The sequence below is a fragment of the Pseudopipra pipra genome, unplaced genomic scaffold (assembly GCF_036250125.1).
Source record: "Pseudopipra pipra isolate bDixPip1 unplaced genomic scaffold, bDixPip1.hap1 HAP1_SCAFFOLD_234, whole genome shotgun sequence".
Taxonomy (NCBI): Eukaryota; Metazoa; Chordata; class Aves; order Passeriformes; family Pipridae; genus Pseudopipra; species Pseudopipra pipra.
The window spans coordinates 10,956-26,099 of NW_026990713.1; the positions used below are offsets into that span (position 1 = coordinate 10,956).

Here is a 15,144-nt window from a genome sequence, read left to right on the forward strand (position 1 = left end):
AGGCCTCGCTCCTGCCCCGGCCCCTGCTCTGGCTCTGCCTTGGATCCACCATCTCCATTCCATGGGGCTGCCTTCCTGAGCAGGGCCTGGCCTGGGCATCCTGGAGGAGCTTTTTACCCAAGGCCTTAGGGGGATTTCAGGCCCTCTTAGCATTTATTAAGTTTCCACTAAAGCCCAAGAACATACTCAGAGCTGCTTCTCCAACAGGGTGTATCTTGGGCTGGCTTCCAGTAACTTCCTATTCCCAAATCCTAAGGGCACTTCCTTCCTACCTGGAACAGTTCATTAGGATACATGCCCAGAATAAAGACAAGTGCCACAAACATTCAAACACACAAGATATCTTTATTGCAGTGAGAATAATAATAATAATAAACTTAGCAAAGAGAATCAAAAGTTAAAAAAGGATACAAATGAACTGCCTTATTGTGTGGCATTAAAACAAATACTAAGAACAGCATTCAATACAGTATAATATTAACTAGTAATAAGGGAGTTAAAGGGATACCAAAAAGCATCTTAACACAATATTATGGATAACTATTAACACGATATTTGGTTAGTAAAAGGGGAAATTAAAGGGAAAATATTATGAATACTAAATAAAGGGTATTAAAGGAACACTAAAGGATATTTAAAGTCTTCTTTCTCAGTTACTTCCTATCACTAACCTGTGCCCACCCCCCCAGCCAGGCAGGGCTGTCAGGATCTGCAGCAGCTGGTCGGTGCCCATCCCTTAGCGGGCGTCCCCGCGGAGCAACACAGGCTCGGTGGCAGGATGAGGATCGCTCAGCTCAGCAGTCCTGACAGCCCATTTGATCAGCTCCACATTACACCACGTAGGGCCAGGACGCAGTGTAAGGGGAGGCCTGAATGGCAGCCAAACACCGCCTGATCATTGCCTGGTGGCAACAGTCTGGGCCTGCCCTACTTGTAGGGCAAGGGGCCAGCCACCCCTGCCCACATCATCTTCCTCTCACCATCATCTTTCCCACCCCTAGATATGACCTCTCCCATGGTGTTTCAAGGGTAGATGTACCTACCTTGCAAGATGTAGCAGAACCAAGGAAGAACTCAGCTCTCATAACAGGGGATATCAGGCTGACTTGCTGAAAAGCACAATGGACCTCACAATTAGCTTGTGCCATCAAGTTACATTGTACCACACTCCAGCTGGTTTCACATCCTAATATGATTTCTTTCTCATGCCTCTATACTCCATTGATCATCTAATTCAGGAGTCCCCCCTTACACTACCCTACTTCTGCCAGAGGCTCCAATTGGCATCATTATCACTGGCAGGAACCTTCAGTTCCCCCTCTCTGGCTCGTATTGGCCACACGTCTGGAGCCTGTTGAATTGCTCCCTGAGCTGTTTCCAACCCTCCCTGCTGCTCATTTCCCACTCAAACTCACACTTCTGCCCTGGGACTTTATGGCCCGGGCCAAGGATTGGTCCCAAAGGAGGACCTTGTTGTCACCAAAAGCCAAACCAACCAATAAACTGCTGGGCTTCCACCTTGCTCTGGGGGTGACCAAGCCTGAAGTCTCCTGCCTAGTCCTGGGCAACAGTTCCTGGGGACCACAACACCTCTGAGTTCCTAAAACTATCACAGGTTGGGCAGGTGCTTGAATTTTGTCAGGATTAACTCCCCCCTTCCTTTCCCTGTGCTGCCCTACTCACTCTAATGGTGCTTGTACTCCCTGAACCATTCCCTCACCCATCCAACCATCCCTTGTGCCCTCTCTGGCAAGGACAGTGGCTCCAGGTGTTCTGCCACGCTCCCAGGGCACAGGGTGGGACTGTGGAGCCACCCTCGAGGGGGGAAACGTGCCCTGCCTGCCCTGCCCAGGGAAAGGGAACTGCCCCCAGTGTTCCCCAGCACAAGGCACCCTTGGAAATATCCCCTGCAATGGGACACTCAGGGACAGCAACAAGCACTGCACGAGGCTGCTCTGGCACAGGACCAATTTTAAGCTCAGCTTTTCTCTGGACCACTTCACTTTGTTTCCCACCTCATCCTGCAGTCAGAACTTGCTGTCCTTGCAACTTTTTAGGGTGACCATAAATTACAGAGGCCTCTGCTCCAGCACCCACAAGGGCCTGAACCATCTGAAAAGATCCATTTTTCCAGGGAATTCTAAGCTCCACCTGAGGACCAGGGTCTTTTCTCACCCATCCTTGTGCTGCAGCTTGGCCTCCATCTCACTCTGCTTTCAGTTCTCTCCATGGTTGAACATTGGCAGCCCTGGCCCTGGGTGGAGCTCGGCATCCTGATCCCATCCCTCCTGGCCCCCGGAACCGCTGACTCAGCAATGGGGGGCCCTCCATTGCCAAGGGCACGGTCCCGTCGGGGCTCACGGGGGGAGCAGGAGGTCGAAGGCTCCATCCCTGCTGCTACAACCTTCCAACACTACAGCCAACAGAGGGGCCTCTCCAGCCCTGCCTCCCAAGGCATCCTGAACAAACCCATCCCAACTCCACAGGACAAACTGCTCCCTCTCTGCACAGTCCAGGCTACTCTCAGGAATGCCTGAATCCATTGCAGGGACCTTGCTTTGAGCTCCCCAGGGCCGGGCACCCCGAGGATCTCCCCGAATAATCCTTTCGGTGCGTGCTGGAGTCCTCGGGGTGCCCCAACCCGGGGGGCACCAACAGCACTGTCCCTCCAGGGGGCCAATTTGGTCTCAAGCTTGCCATGGACAACCCAAAAAGCATTTCAAGAGTCCTTCTTTGGAACCCACCAACGGGTACGGGGAGGAAGCCACAAGAAGGCCTCGTTTCTAAAGGCAGGGGGATCTTGCCTGTGTCCCAGACTGGTCCGGGGATCTGAGGCCCTTCCCGAGAAAATCTCGGTGCCGGCGTGAAGGGCCAGAGATCCCTTGGAGCCACGGGAGAGCAGGCACAGAGTCCCTCCTGCAGGGCCAATTCTGCTGCCTCAACTCAGCTCTTCAAAGAAGCCTCTAGGATACAACTGGTGAGTTTTAGAAGCCAGGCATTCCTTGCTTACAACACCCTGCCATGATCCCAGCCCCACAGGTGCCCTGGCAATCAGCTCCCAAAGGGCACACACAGGTATCGCCACTGCAACTGATGGGAGGGGTCAGCATTACAGGAGGGTTCATTTTCCTTCCCTGCATTCCTGTTCCACAGTCAGGACATTTTCCAACACTCATTACCATACACACCTACCCTTAGAAGGTTTCCAAGGGGCTTCACCGAGGGCCTTCCCAGGTCTGCTCTGTCTGGAGCCCTCAAAGTCCTCAGTGCCTGCCTTAGGAACCTCAACACAACTCACCTGCTTACACAGCAACTTGCTGCTGCTTGGCTGCTGCCTCACTTTAATTCTTTCTTCACCTCCCTTGGTTGGTCCCTTTCAATCCCTTGGCTCAGCTCTGTGCAGTTTCCAGGCTACATCCCACTGCAAAAACGATCAGCTCTTGTTACATCTCAACATGCACATATCATTCCCACCTTATACTTGACCCTAAGGATCCACTTAGTTCTGCTCACCAACCAAAAGGAGCTTTCTGAACTCAAGAATAACAGACCCCAGGTCCTTTTTCTGCAACTTCAGCTGCTATCAATGTGACCCACAAGACCTGGAAAGGCCCTTCCCACTTCACCTGCAGGGCTGGCAGTGCCACCACTGGACACGGACCCAGTGGCTGGGCAGGAACGGAGGGGCTGGGGCGTCCAATCCATCGGCCCAGGCGGCACCAGGAGTTCCTGGAGTTCCTGCAGGGGAGAGCCTCAAGACAACAAAGGATTAGGAAGATCATTTTTAACTTTAATAGGTATATCTCCTGGAATATGGGGACTTTGACAAGGCCTACTGGTGCAACAAGGACACACTCAAGGCTATCTATTCAAAGGATCTACCAGCACTCAAAAGCTATCACTGTCCTTCTTGCAGGGCAAACTCAGCAAACTCTCTTTGCCAAGAGCCTCCTGGAGGATTTCCAGCTTGTAGGGCTCTCTTTTAACCATTTTTCCCATCACTGTAGCTGGGACTATCACCTGCCCTACAGGGGGAACAGCCCACAAAGTTCACTTGCAGGGATGCCATTAACTCAAAGTCCCTTCTCAGGGGGGTCACTGCACACCTTGGCCTTTGTTTGCCCTCCCCACCAAAGATGATTCCAACAGTTCTGACACATCTGGCAGACCTAGAGCTCTCCTCAGGGAATGCTTCAGCTGCTTAAAGGCTGCCCTTGCACCATCTAGCCAAGGCAGCAAATGTTTACAGGCTGTTTGAGAAGTTGGCATAACAGTCTTACCACACATGCAGAGGGAGCAATCCAGAGTCCAGCCTGTCCTACCATTCCCAGCAAGGCAGTTCATGGGCTGTCTGGGGCTCAGGAGGAGTCAGGGGGCTTCTTTTCTTTCTTCCTACTTTCCAGATTTTCTCCTTCCAAAGCAAAGGTTTCTTGGCTTTCCTTGCTCAAGGAGATGCAGCAAAGGCCATCTTTTCAATCCAATACTGGAAACTGCTTCAGGTTGTCATTGAAGGGGGTTCTCTCAGGTCCTGCACTAATCAATCATCTTGGACATTGGTTTTCTTGGCAGGTTCTTGCATTCACATCCTACAAGCAAACCAGGATGAGCAAATTTAGCTGTTACTGCAACCAATCCAGTCTGGCATTCTGATTTTAAAGGATACTGGCTTTGCCTTATATAGATCCTACATCAGGGGTAATACCTACAGGTTCTGCCCTCTCCCACTCTCCTAGAGTTCCACTGGCCCACACCACAGGAACAACTGCAGCTGCCACTTCAGTCAGGACCTTGCTGCTGACAGGAGTTATTCCCTGCACAACAAGAGCTGCTGCTTGGACACATTTAGTTCCAGCAATTACAGTTTCAACATCCCCAGTTTTCCATTTCATTTCTGCCTCAACTTTTCCAGTCCATCTCTTCCTAGCACAGGTTTGGGTGAGTTTGGCAAACAGACAAACTGAGGAATTACCCAATGTTTTCCCAGTTTCACCCCTGTCACACCCATCACCTTAACACTGCCAGTCCTTAATTCTCCCTCTACTGGGTTAAGGACTGAGGAAGTTGGACCTGTGTCTGACCAGGACATGTGCAAACCAAATGCTGGGGACTGGAACACACACCTGGCACTCCTGCAGCTCTTACCATTACATTCAAGAGAAAACAGCCAATTGGACCATCACTGCTCATTTCTTAATCCCAATCCCACACTTCTTTGGCACTTGGAGCACCACTTTTAGAACCCAATTACAGTCCATTAGGGAGCTCCATGTCTAGCAGGGACAGCTACCCCTGGGATACTCTCAGCAATGCCTGAATCCATTGCAGGGACCTTGCTTTGAGCTCCCCAGGGCCGGGCACCCCGAGGATCTCCCCGAATAATCCTTTCGGTGCGCGCTGGAGTCCTCGGGGTGCCCCAACCCGGGGGGCACCAACAGCACTGTTCCTCCAGGGGGCCAATTTGGTCTCAAGGCTTCAATGGACAGCCCAAAAGGCATTTCAAGAGGCCTTCTTTGGAACCCACCAACGGGTATGGGCAGGAAGCCACAAGAAGGCCTCATTTCTAAAGGCAGGGGGATCTTGCCTGTGTCCCAGACTGGTCCGGGGATCTGAGGCCCTTCCCGAGAAAATCTCGGTGCCGGCGTGAAGGGCCAGAGATCCCTTGGAGCCACGGGAGAGCAGGCACAGAGTCCCTCCTGCAGGGCCAGTTTTCCTGCCTGAACTCAGCTCTTCAAAGAAGCCTCTAAATCTCAGTTGGAGAGGTTTAGAAGCCAGGCAATCTTTTATTCCTATGCTCTTGAATCATTCCAGACCGCCAGGTGCCCTGGCAATCAGCTCCCAAAGGGCACACAGGTATCTCCACTGCAGCTGATATGGCAGCATTACAGGAGGATTCATTTTCCTTCCCTACATTCCTGTTCCACAGTCAGGACATTTTCCAACACTCATTACCATACACACCTACCCTTAGAAGGTTTCCAAGGGGCTTCACCGAGGGCCTTCCCAGGTCTGCTCTGTCTGGAGCCCTCAAAGTCCTCAGTGCCTGCCTTAGGAACCTCAACACAACTCACCTGTTTACACAGCAACTTGGTGCTGCTTGCCTGCTGCCTCACTTCCCTTCTTAACCTCCCTTGGTTGGTCCCTTTCAATCCCTTGGCTCAGCTCTGTGCATTTTCCAGGTTACATCCCACTGCAAAAAGGATCAGCTCTTGTTACATCTCAACACTCAGATATCATTCCCCCTTTATTCTTGACACTTCTCCACTAGGCCAATGTCTCATTATTTAAAGCAGAGTTTGACTCCTCAGTGACAACAACAGCTACAGCCCTGAATCCTAACACAGGCTGAGACACAAACACGGATGGGAACTCTGAAGGATCCACTTTGTCCTGCTCACCAATCCAAAGGAGCTTTCTGAACTCAAGAAGAGACCCAACATCCTTTTTCTGCAACTTTGGCTACTATAAATGGATCCATAAGACCTGCAAAGGCCCTTCCCACTTCACCTGCAGGGCTGGCAGTGCCACCACTGGACACGGACCCAGTGGCTGGGCAGGAATGGAGGGGCTGGGGCGTCCAATCCATCGGCCCAGGCGGCACCAGGAGTTCCTGGAGTTCCTGCAGGGGAGAGCCTCAAGACAACAAAGGATTATGGAAATCATTTTAAACTTCAATAGGCATATCTCCTGGAATATGGGGACTTTGGCAAGGCCTACTGGTGCAACAAGGACACACTCAAGGCTATCTATTAAAAGCATCTACCAGCACTCAAAAGCTATCACTATCCTTCTGTCAGGGGGAACTCAGCAAACTCTGTTGGCCAAGAGTCTCCAGGAGCATTTCCAGCTTTTTGGGCTCTCTTTTAACCATTTCTCCCATCACTGTAGCTGGGACTCTCACCTGCCCTACAGGGGGAACAGCCCACAAAGGTCACTTGCAGGGATGCCATTAACTCAAAGTCCCTTCTCAGGGGGGTCACTGCACACCTTGGCCTTTGTTTGCCCTCCCCACCAAACATGATTCCAACAGTTCTCAGAGGTCTGGCAGACCCAGAGCTCTCCTCAGGGAATGCTTCAGCTGCTTAAAGGCTGCCCTTGCACCATCTAGCCAAGGCAGCAAATGCTTACAGGCTGTTGGAGAAGTTGGCAGAACAGTCTTACCACACATCCAGAGGGAGCAATCCAGAGTCCACCCCGTCCTATCATTCCCAGGAAGGCAGTTCATGGGCTGTCTGGGGCTCAGGAGGAGTCAGGGGGCTTCTTTTCTTCCTTCCGGCTTTCTGGATTTTCTCCTGCCAAAGCAAAGGTTTCTTGGCTTTCCTTGCTCAAGGAGATGCAGCAAAGGCCATCTTTGCAATCCAGTATTGGAAACTGCTCGAGGTTGTCATTCAAGGTGGTTCTCTCAGGTCCTGCACTCATCAATCATCTTGGCCATTGGTTTCCTGGCAGGTTCTTGCATTCACCTCCTACAAGCAAACCAGGATGAGCAAATTTAGCTGTTACTGCAACCAATCCAGTCTGGCATTCTGATTTTAAAGGATACTGGCTTTGCCTTACCAGCAGAGATCCCACATCAGGGGTAATACCTACAGGTTCTGCCCTCTTCCACTCTCCTGCAATTCCACAGGCCCACACCACAGGAACAACTGCAGCTGCCACTTCAGTCAGGACCTTGCTGCTGACAGGAGTTATTCCCTGCACAACAAGAGCTGCTGCTTGGACACATTTAGTTTCAGCAATTACAGTTTCAATATCCCCAGTTTTCCATTTCATTTCTGCCTCAACTTTTCCAGTCCATCTCTTCCTAGCAGAGGTTTGGGTGAGTTTGGCAAACAGACAAACTCAGGAATTCCCCAATGTTTTCCCAGTTTAACCCCTGTCACACCAATCACCTTAACACTGCCAGTCCTTCATTCTCCCTCTATTATGTTAAGGCCTGAGGAAGTTGGACCTGTGTCTGACCAGGACAAGTGCAAACCAAATGCTGGGGACTGGAACACACACCTGGCACTCCTGCAGCTCTTACCATTACATTCAAGAGAAAACAGCCAATTGGACCATCACTGCTCATTTCTTAATCCCAATCCCACACTGCTTTGGCACTTCGAGCACCACTTTTAGAACCCAATTACAGTCCATTAGAGAGCTCCATGTCTAGCAGGGACAGCTACCCCTGGGATACTCTCAGCAATGCCTGAATCCATGGCAGGGACCTTGCTTTGAGCTCCCCAGGGCCGGGCACCCCGAGGATCTCCCCGAATAATCCTTTCGGTGCGCGCTGGAGTCCTCGGGGTGCCCCAACCCGGGGGGCACCAACAGCACTGTCCCTCCAGGGGGCCAATTTGGTCTCAAGCTTGCCATGGACAGCCCAAAAGGCATTTCAAGAGGCCTTCTTTGGAACCCCCCAACGGGTACAGGGGGGAAGCCACAAGAAGGCCTCATTTCTAAAGGCAGGGGGATCTTGCCTGTGTCCCAGACTGGTCCGGGGATCTGAGGCCCTTCCCGAGAAAATCTCGGTGCCGGCGTGAAGGGCCAGAGATCCCTTGGAGCCACGGGAGAGCAGGCAGAGTCCCTCCTGGGGGGCCAATTTTCCTGCCTGAATTCAGCTCTTCAAAGAAGCCTCTGAGACTCAGCTGGTGAGTTTTAGAAGCCAGGCATTCCTTGCTTACAACACCCTGCCATGATCCCAGCCCCACGGGGGTCCTGGCAATCAGCTCCCAAAGGGCACACACAGCTATCTCTACTGCAGCTGATGGGAGGGATCAGCATTACAGGAGGGTTCATTTTCCTTCCCTGCATTCCTGTTCCACAGTCAGGACATTTTCCAACACTTATTACCACACACACCTACCCTTAGAAGGTTTCCAAGGGGCTTCACTGAGGGCCTTCCCAGGTCTGCTCTGTCTGGAGCCCTCAAAGTCCTCAGTGCCTGCCTTAGGAACCTCAACACAACTCACCTGCTGACACAGCAACTTGGTGCTGCTTGCCTGCTGCCTCACTTCCCTTCTTCCTTCTTTCTTCACCTCCCTTGCTTGCTCCCTTTAAATCCCTTGGCTCAGCTCTCTGCAGTTTCCAGGCTACATCCCACTGCAAAAAGGATCAGCTCTTGTTACATCTCAACATGCACATATCATTCCCACTTTACCCTAAGGATCCACTTTGTTCTGCTCACCAATCAAAAGGAGCTTTCCGAACTCAAGAATAACAGACCCCAGGTCCTTTTTCTGCAACTTCAGCTGCTATAAATGTGACCCACAAGACCTGGAAAGGCCCTTCCCACTTCACCTGCAGGGCTGGCAGTGCCACCACTGGACACGGACCCAGTGGCTGGGCAGGAACGGAGGGGCTGGGGCGTCCAATCCATCGGCCCAGGTGGCACCAGGAGTTCCTGGAGTTCCTGCAGGGGAGAGCCTCAAGACAACAAAGGATTAGGAACAGGATCATTTTAAACTTTAATATGTGTATCTCCTGGAAGATGGGGAGTTGGACAAGGCCTACTGGTGCAACAAGGACACACTCAAGGCTATCTATTCAAAGGATCTACCAGCACTCAAAAGCTATCACTGTCCTTCTGTCAGGGCAAACTCAGAAAACTCTGTTTGCCAAGAGCCTCCTGGAGGATTTCCAGCTTTTTGGGCTCTCTTTTAACCATTTTTCCCATCACTGTAGCTGGGACTATCACCTGCTCTACAGGGGGAACAGCCCACAAAGTTCACTTGCAGGGATGCCATTAACTCAAAGTCCCTTCTCAGGGGGGTCACGGCACACCTTGGCCTTTGTTTGCCCTCCCCACCAAAGATGCTTCCAACAGTTCTGAGACATCTGGCAGACCCAGAGCTCTCCTCAGGGAATGCTTCAGCTGCTTAAAGGCTGCCCTTGCACCATCTAGCCAAGGCAGCAAATGCTTACAGGCTGTTCTTAAAAGCTGGTATAAAAGTCTTACCACACATCCAGAGAGAGCAATCCAGAGTCCAGCCTGTCCCACCATTCCCAGCAAGGCAGTTCATGGGCTGTCTGGGGCTCAGGGAGGAGTCAGGGGGCTTCTTTTCTTCCTTCCTGCTTTTCAGGTTTTTCTCCTTCAAAAGCAAAGGCTTCTTGGCTTTCCTTGCTCAAGCAGATGCAGCAAAGGCCATCTTTGCAATCCAATACTGGAAACTGCTCGAGGTTGTCATTTAAGGTGGTTTTCTCAGGTCCTGCACTAATCAATCATCCTGGCCATTGGTTTCTTGGCAGGTTCTTGCATTCACATCCTACAAACAAACCAGGATGAGCAAATTTAGCTGTTACTGCAACCAATCCAGTCTGGCATTCTGATTTTAAAGGATACTGGGTTTGCCTTACCCATATAGATCCCACATTAGGAGTAATACCTACAGGTTCTGCCCTCTTCCACTCTCCTGCAATTCCACTGGCCCACACCACAGGAACAACTGCAGCTGCCACTTCAGTCGGGACCTTGCTGCTGACAGGAGTTATTCCCTGCACAACAAGAGCTGCTGCTTGGACACATTTAGTTTCAGCAATTACAGTTTCAATATCCCCAGTTTTCCATTTCATTTCTGCCTCAACTTTTCCACTCAATCTCTTCCTAGCACAGGTTTGGGTGAGTTTGGCAAACAGACAAACTCAGGAATTCCCCAATGTTTTCCCAGTTTAACCCCTGTCACACCAATCACCTTAACACTGCCAGTCCTTAATTCTCCCTCTACTGGGTTAAGGACTGAGGAAGTTGGACCTGTGTCTGACCAGGACAAGTGCAAACCAAATGCTGGGGACTGGAACACACACCTGGCACTCCTGCAGCTCTTACCATTACATTCAAGAGAAAATAGTGAATTGTACCATCACTGCTCATTTCTTCTGTAACACAACAACATCATTCCAGGCCTCTCACTGCCAACCCTATGCTTCTCCCAGCAGCTCCAGTGGCACCAAAACTTGTCCTGAAGGCACAAAGGCTCCTTTTGGGAGCACCATGACCCACCCAGACTGTAGCACTGGAATTCCATCTCCTGGACAAGCTGGGAGAAGCAGGGAAGAAAAACAAGGACCTTACAGGTCAATTGGGGGCACCTCTTCATCCAACAGCAGCTCCAAGAAAGGTACTGAGTCAACACCTCACCAAAGACACAGGAAAACAACTGCCAACACCTCGACAATCACTTCAGTTTTCAACTGATAAAGCAACACTGAAGAAAAGCTTTTCAGACACTTGGCAAGACTCCATCCCACTTTAACCAGTGTGTGGGACTTGTTCCCAGCCTCCTGAGGTTCATTTCCCACCTCACTCAGGGCTGCAGTACACCTGGTTCTACACACACACACAGGGAGCTGCTGCTCCTGCATTCCAGTCTCCTGGTTCCCCTTGCAACTCCTCCAGCTGTTTGCCCAGCTCTCCAGTGCCCATTCCTTTGCCCACTGCACTTGTTCACAGCCCCAGGGCTCCCAGGGCCACCCTGGGCTCTCCCCTGCCCTGCCACTCAGGGCCCTTTCCCAGCCCCGACTCCATCCAGCACTGACCCAGCTGCTGCACCTGCAATTCTCCTGCTCCTGCCCTCCCTCTGCCTGCAAAACACCCCTGCCAGCTCCTGCACCCCACCTCTTACCTCCCAGCAAAGCAGAGCTGCATCCTCCTGCATCCTCCAGCTGGATGCTGCTGGCTCTGGGCAGCTCCCACCCTTCAGCAGGGGATGCCAAAGGCAGCTCTGGGGACTGGCCCCAGGGCAGGGACACCCACTCTGGCTCACACCAACACTCAGCCAGCTCAGGCCTGGGCTCTTCTGCCTGCAGGGCAACAAACAGCCAAGCAGGGACACTGGGACACTCCAAGGAAACAGGCAAAACAAACTCAGCAGCCTGGCACACCACAGCCCCCAGACCTGCCCAGGCTCCAGCTGCTGCACAGACCTGTGGCCACACAGGACCCAAACCCACCCCCAGCACAGACAACCCTGGGCAGGTCAAGCTGCTCATTCCCAAACACAACCAAACATCCATCCCACTGTCTGCCAGCCCCTGCTCCCAGCAATCCATCATCTTTCCCTTTTCCTTTCTTTACAGGTCCTTCCATTCACATTCTACTATCAAACCATGATCAGCAAATTTAACTGTTACTGCAACCAATCCAGTTTGGCTTCCTAATTTTAAAGGATACTGGGTTTGCCTTACCAGGAGAGACTCTGGCTTAGGGGTAATTCTTACAGCTTCTGTCCTTGTCCATTTCTTGGAATTCCACTGGCCCACACCACAGGAACAACTGCAGCTGCCACTTCAGTCAGGACCTTGCTGCTGACAGGAGTTATTATCCCTCTGTAAACACCAAACTGCTTCAATACAAACAATCCAGTGGACACTACAACTCCTTGGCACTTTCAGTGTAACCAGTGCAAGTCAGTTCCTAAGTTACACAAGGTTTTCTTCTCAAGTTGTAATTAATTAAGATATCAAAACAACAACAACTGTGAGATAAGAGATCCCCCCCAATGGTTCTACTTTTAGGGAAACAAAAACCCAAACCCCCATCCCCAGTACTACAATAGCTCAGGCTCCCAGAAAGGCCCAGGGGCTGGGCTGGGGCTTTTGGCTGCCCTGGAGCACAGGCAGGAACACGATGTCACCACCCCACAGCCACAGCTGAGAACCCAAAGAGCAGCCACACCAGCAGCTCCTGCCAGCCCTGCTGGGCTGGGCCTTGGGGAGGAAGGGCACTGGCCTTTCTTCCTGCCTAGGAGCAAAGAGCCTCCTTGCTGAGCACTTCTCCTGCCAAGGGCATCAGCTCAGATGGGAAGTTCATCAAGTGCAACTTCTTGGAATGAGAAAGATACTTGTTCCCTGGACAATCTCTTTCCAACTGAACTCAGAAGTACACACTAGAAGTTCAGGTATTGTCTAAAATTTCTTACAAGAACCTCTGAGACACAACTGGTGAGTTTCAGAAGCCAGGCAATCTTGTATTCCTATGCTCTTGAATCATTCCAGCCCACCAGTTGTCCTGGCAATCAGTTCCCAAAGGGCACACAGAGCTATCTCCACTGCAGATGATGGGAGGGGTCAGCATTACAGGAGGATTCATTTTCCTTCCCTGCATTCCTGTTCCACAGTCAGGACATTTTCCAACACTCATTACCATACACGCCTACACTTCGAAGGTCTCAGAGGGGCGTCACCGAGGGCCTTCCCAGGTCTGCTCTGTCTGGAGCCCTCAAAGTCCTCAGTGCCTGCCTTAGGAACCTCAACACAACTCACCTGCTTACACAGCAACTTGCTGCTGCTTGGCTGCTGCCTCACTTCCCTTCTTCCTTCTTTCTTCACCTCCCTTGCTTGGTCCCTTTCAATCCCTTGGCTCAGCTCTCTGCAGTTTCCAGGCTACATCCCACTGCAAAAAGGATCAGATCTTGTTACATCTCAACACTCAGATATCATTCCCCCTTTTTTCCTCACACTTGGCCATCAGGCCAGTGTCTCATTATTTAAAGCATAGTTTGACTCCTCAGTGACAACAACAGCTACAGCCCTGAATCCTAACACAGGCTGAGACACAAACACAGATGGGAACTCTGAAGGATCCACTTTGTCCTGCTCACCAACCAAAAGGAGCTTTCTGAACTCAAGAATAACAGACCCCAGGTCCTTTTTCTGCAAATTTAGCTTCTATCAATGTGACCCACAAGACCTGGAAAGGCCCTTCCCACTTCACCTGCAGGGCTGGCAGTGCCACCACTGGACACGGACCCAGGGGCTGGGCAGGAACGGAGGGGCTGGGGCGTCCAATCCATCGGCCCAGGTGGCACCAGGAGTTCCTGGAGTTCCTGCAGGGGAGAGCCTCAAGACAACAAAGGATTAGGAAAAGGATCATTTTAAACTTTAATATGTGTATCTCCTGGAAGATGGGGAGTTGGACAAGGCCTACTGGTGCAACAAGGACACACTCAAGGCTATCTATTCAAAGGATCTACCACCACTCAAAACTATCACTGTTCTTCTTTCAGGGGGAACTCAGAAAACTCTGTTTGCCAAGAGCCTCCAAGAGGATTTCCAGCTTTTGGGGCTCTCTTTTAACTATTTTTCCCATCACTGTAGCTGGGACTATCACCTGCCCTACAGGGGGAACAGCCCACACAGTTCACTTGCAGGGATGCCATTAACTCAAAGTCCCTTCTCAGGGGGGTCACTGCACACCTTGGCCTTTGTTTGCCCTCCCCACCAAAGATGATTCCAACAGTTCTGAGACATCTGGCAGACCCAGAGCTCTCCTCAGGGAATGCTTCAGCTGCTTAAAGGCTGCTCTTGCACCATCTAACCAAGGCAGCAAATGCTCACAGGCTGTCGGAAAAGTTGGCAGAACAGTCTTACCACACATCCAGAGGGAGCAATCCAGAGTCCACCCCATCCTACCATTCCCAGCAAGGCAGTTCATGGGCTGTCTGGGGCTCAGGAGGAGTCAGGGAGCTTCTTTTCTTCCTTCCCGCTTTCTGGATTTTCTCCTTCCAAAGCAAAGGTTTCTTGGCTTTCCTTGCTCAAGCAGATGCAGCAAAGGCCATCTTTTCAATCCAGTACTGGAAACTGCTCGAGGTTGTCACTTACAGGGGTTCTCTCAGGTCCTGCACTGATCAATCATCTTGGCCACTGGTTTACTTGGCAGGTTCTTGCATTCACGTCCTACAAGCAAACCAGGATGAGCCAATTTAGCTGTTACTGCAACCAATCCAAGCTGGCATTCTGATTTTAAAGAATACTGGGTTTGCCTTACCCATATAGATCCCACATCAGGGGTAATACCCACAGGTTCTGCCCTCTCCCACTCTCCTGCAGTTCCACTGGCCCACACCACAGGAACAACTGCAGCTGCCACTTCAGTCGGGACCTTGCTGCTGACAGGAGTTATTCCCTGCACAACAAGAGCTGCTGCTTGGACACATTTAGTTGCAGCAATTACAGTTTCATTATCCCCAGTTTTCCATTTCATTGCTTCCTCAACTTTTCCAGTCCATCTCTTCCTAACACAGGTTTGGGTGAGTCTGGCAAATAGACCAACCGAGGAATTCCCTAATGTTTTCCCAGTTTAACCCCTGTCACACCAATCACCTTAACACTGCCAGTCCTTCATTCCCTCTTTGTTGTGTTAAGGACTGGAGAAGTTGGACCTGT

The 15,144-nt window shown here is 51.3% G+C and overlaps 3 long non-coding RNA genes across 3 annotated transcripts; all 3 read right to left on the bottom strand.

Moving 5' to 3' along the window:
- Positions 1 to 220: 220 nt before the first annotated feature.
- LOC135408208 (uncharacterized) lies at positions 221 to 3,074 on the bottom strand. The gene is made up of 2 exons (XR_010427372.1): positions 1,258 to 3,074; positions 221 to 272 (listed from the first exon to the last, which is right to left on the bottom strand). It is a non-coding gene; the product is annotated as an uncharacterized LOC135408208 (long non-coding RNA).
- A 22-nt stretch (positions 3,075 to 3,096) lies between these two features.
- LOC135408210 (uncharacterized) lies at positions 3,097 to 4,617 on the bottom strand. The gene is made up of 3 exons (XR_010427374.1): positions 4,281 to 4,617; positions 3,627 to 3,738; positions 3,097 to 3,421 (listed from the first exon to the last, which is right to left on the bottom strand). It is a non-coding gene; the product is annotated as an uncharacterized LOC135408210 (long non-coding RNA).
- Positions 4,618 to 12,136: 7,519 nt separating this feature from the next.
- LOC135408209 (uncharacterized) lies at positions 12,137 to 14,568 on the bottom strand. Its single transcript, XR_010427373.1, has 4 exons — positions 14,350 to 14,568; positions 13,694 to 13,805; positions 13,243 to 13,372; positions 12,137 to 12,306 (listed from the first exon to the last, which is right to left on the bottom strand). It is a non-coding gene; the product is annotated as an uncharacterized LOC135408209 (long non-coding RNA).
- Between the last annotated feature and the right edge of the window lie 576 nt (positions 14,569 to 15,144).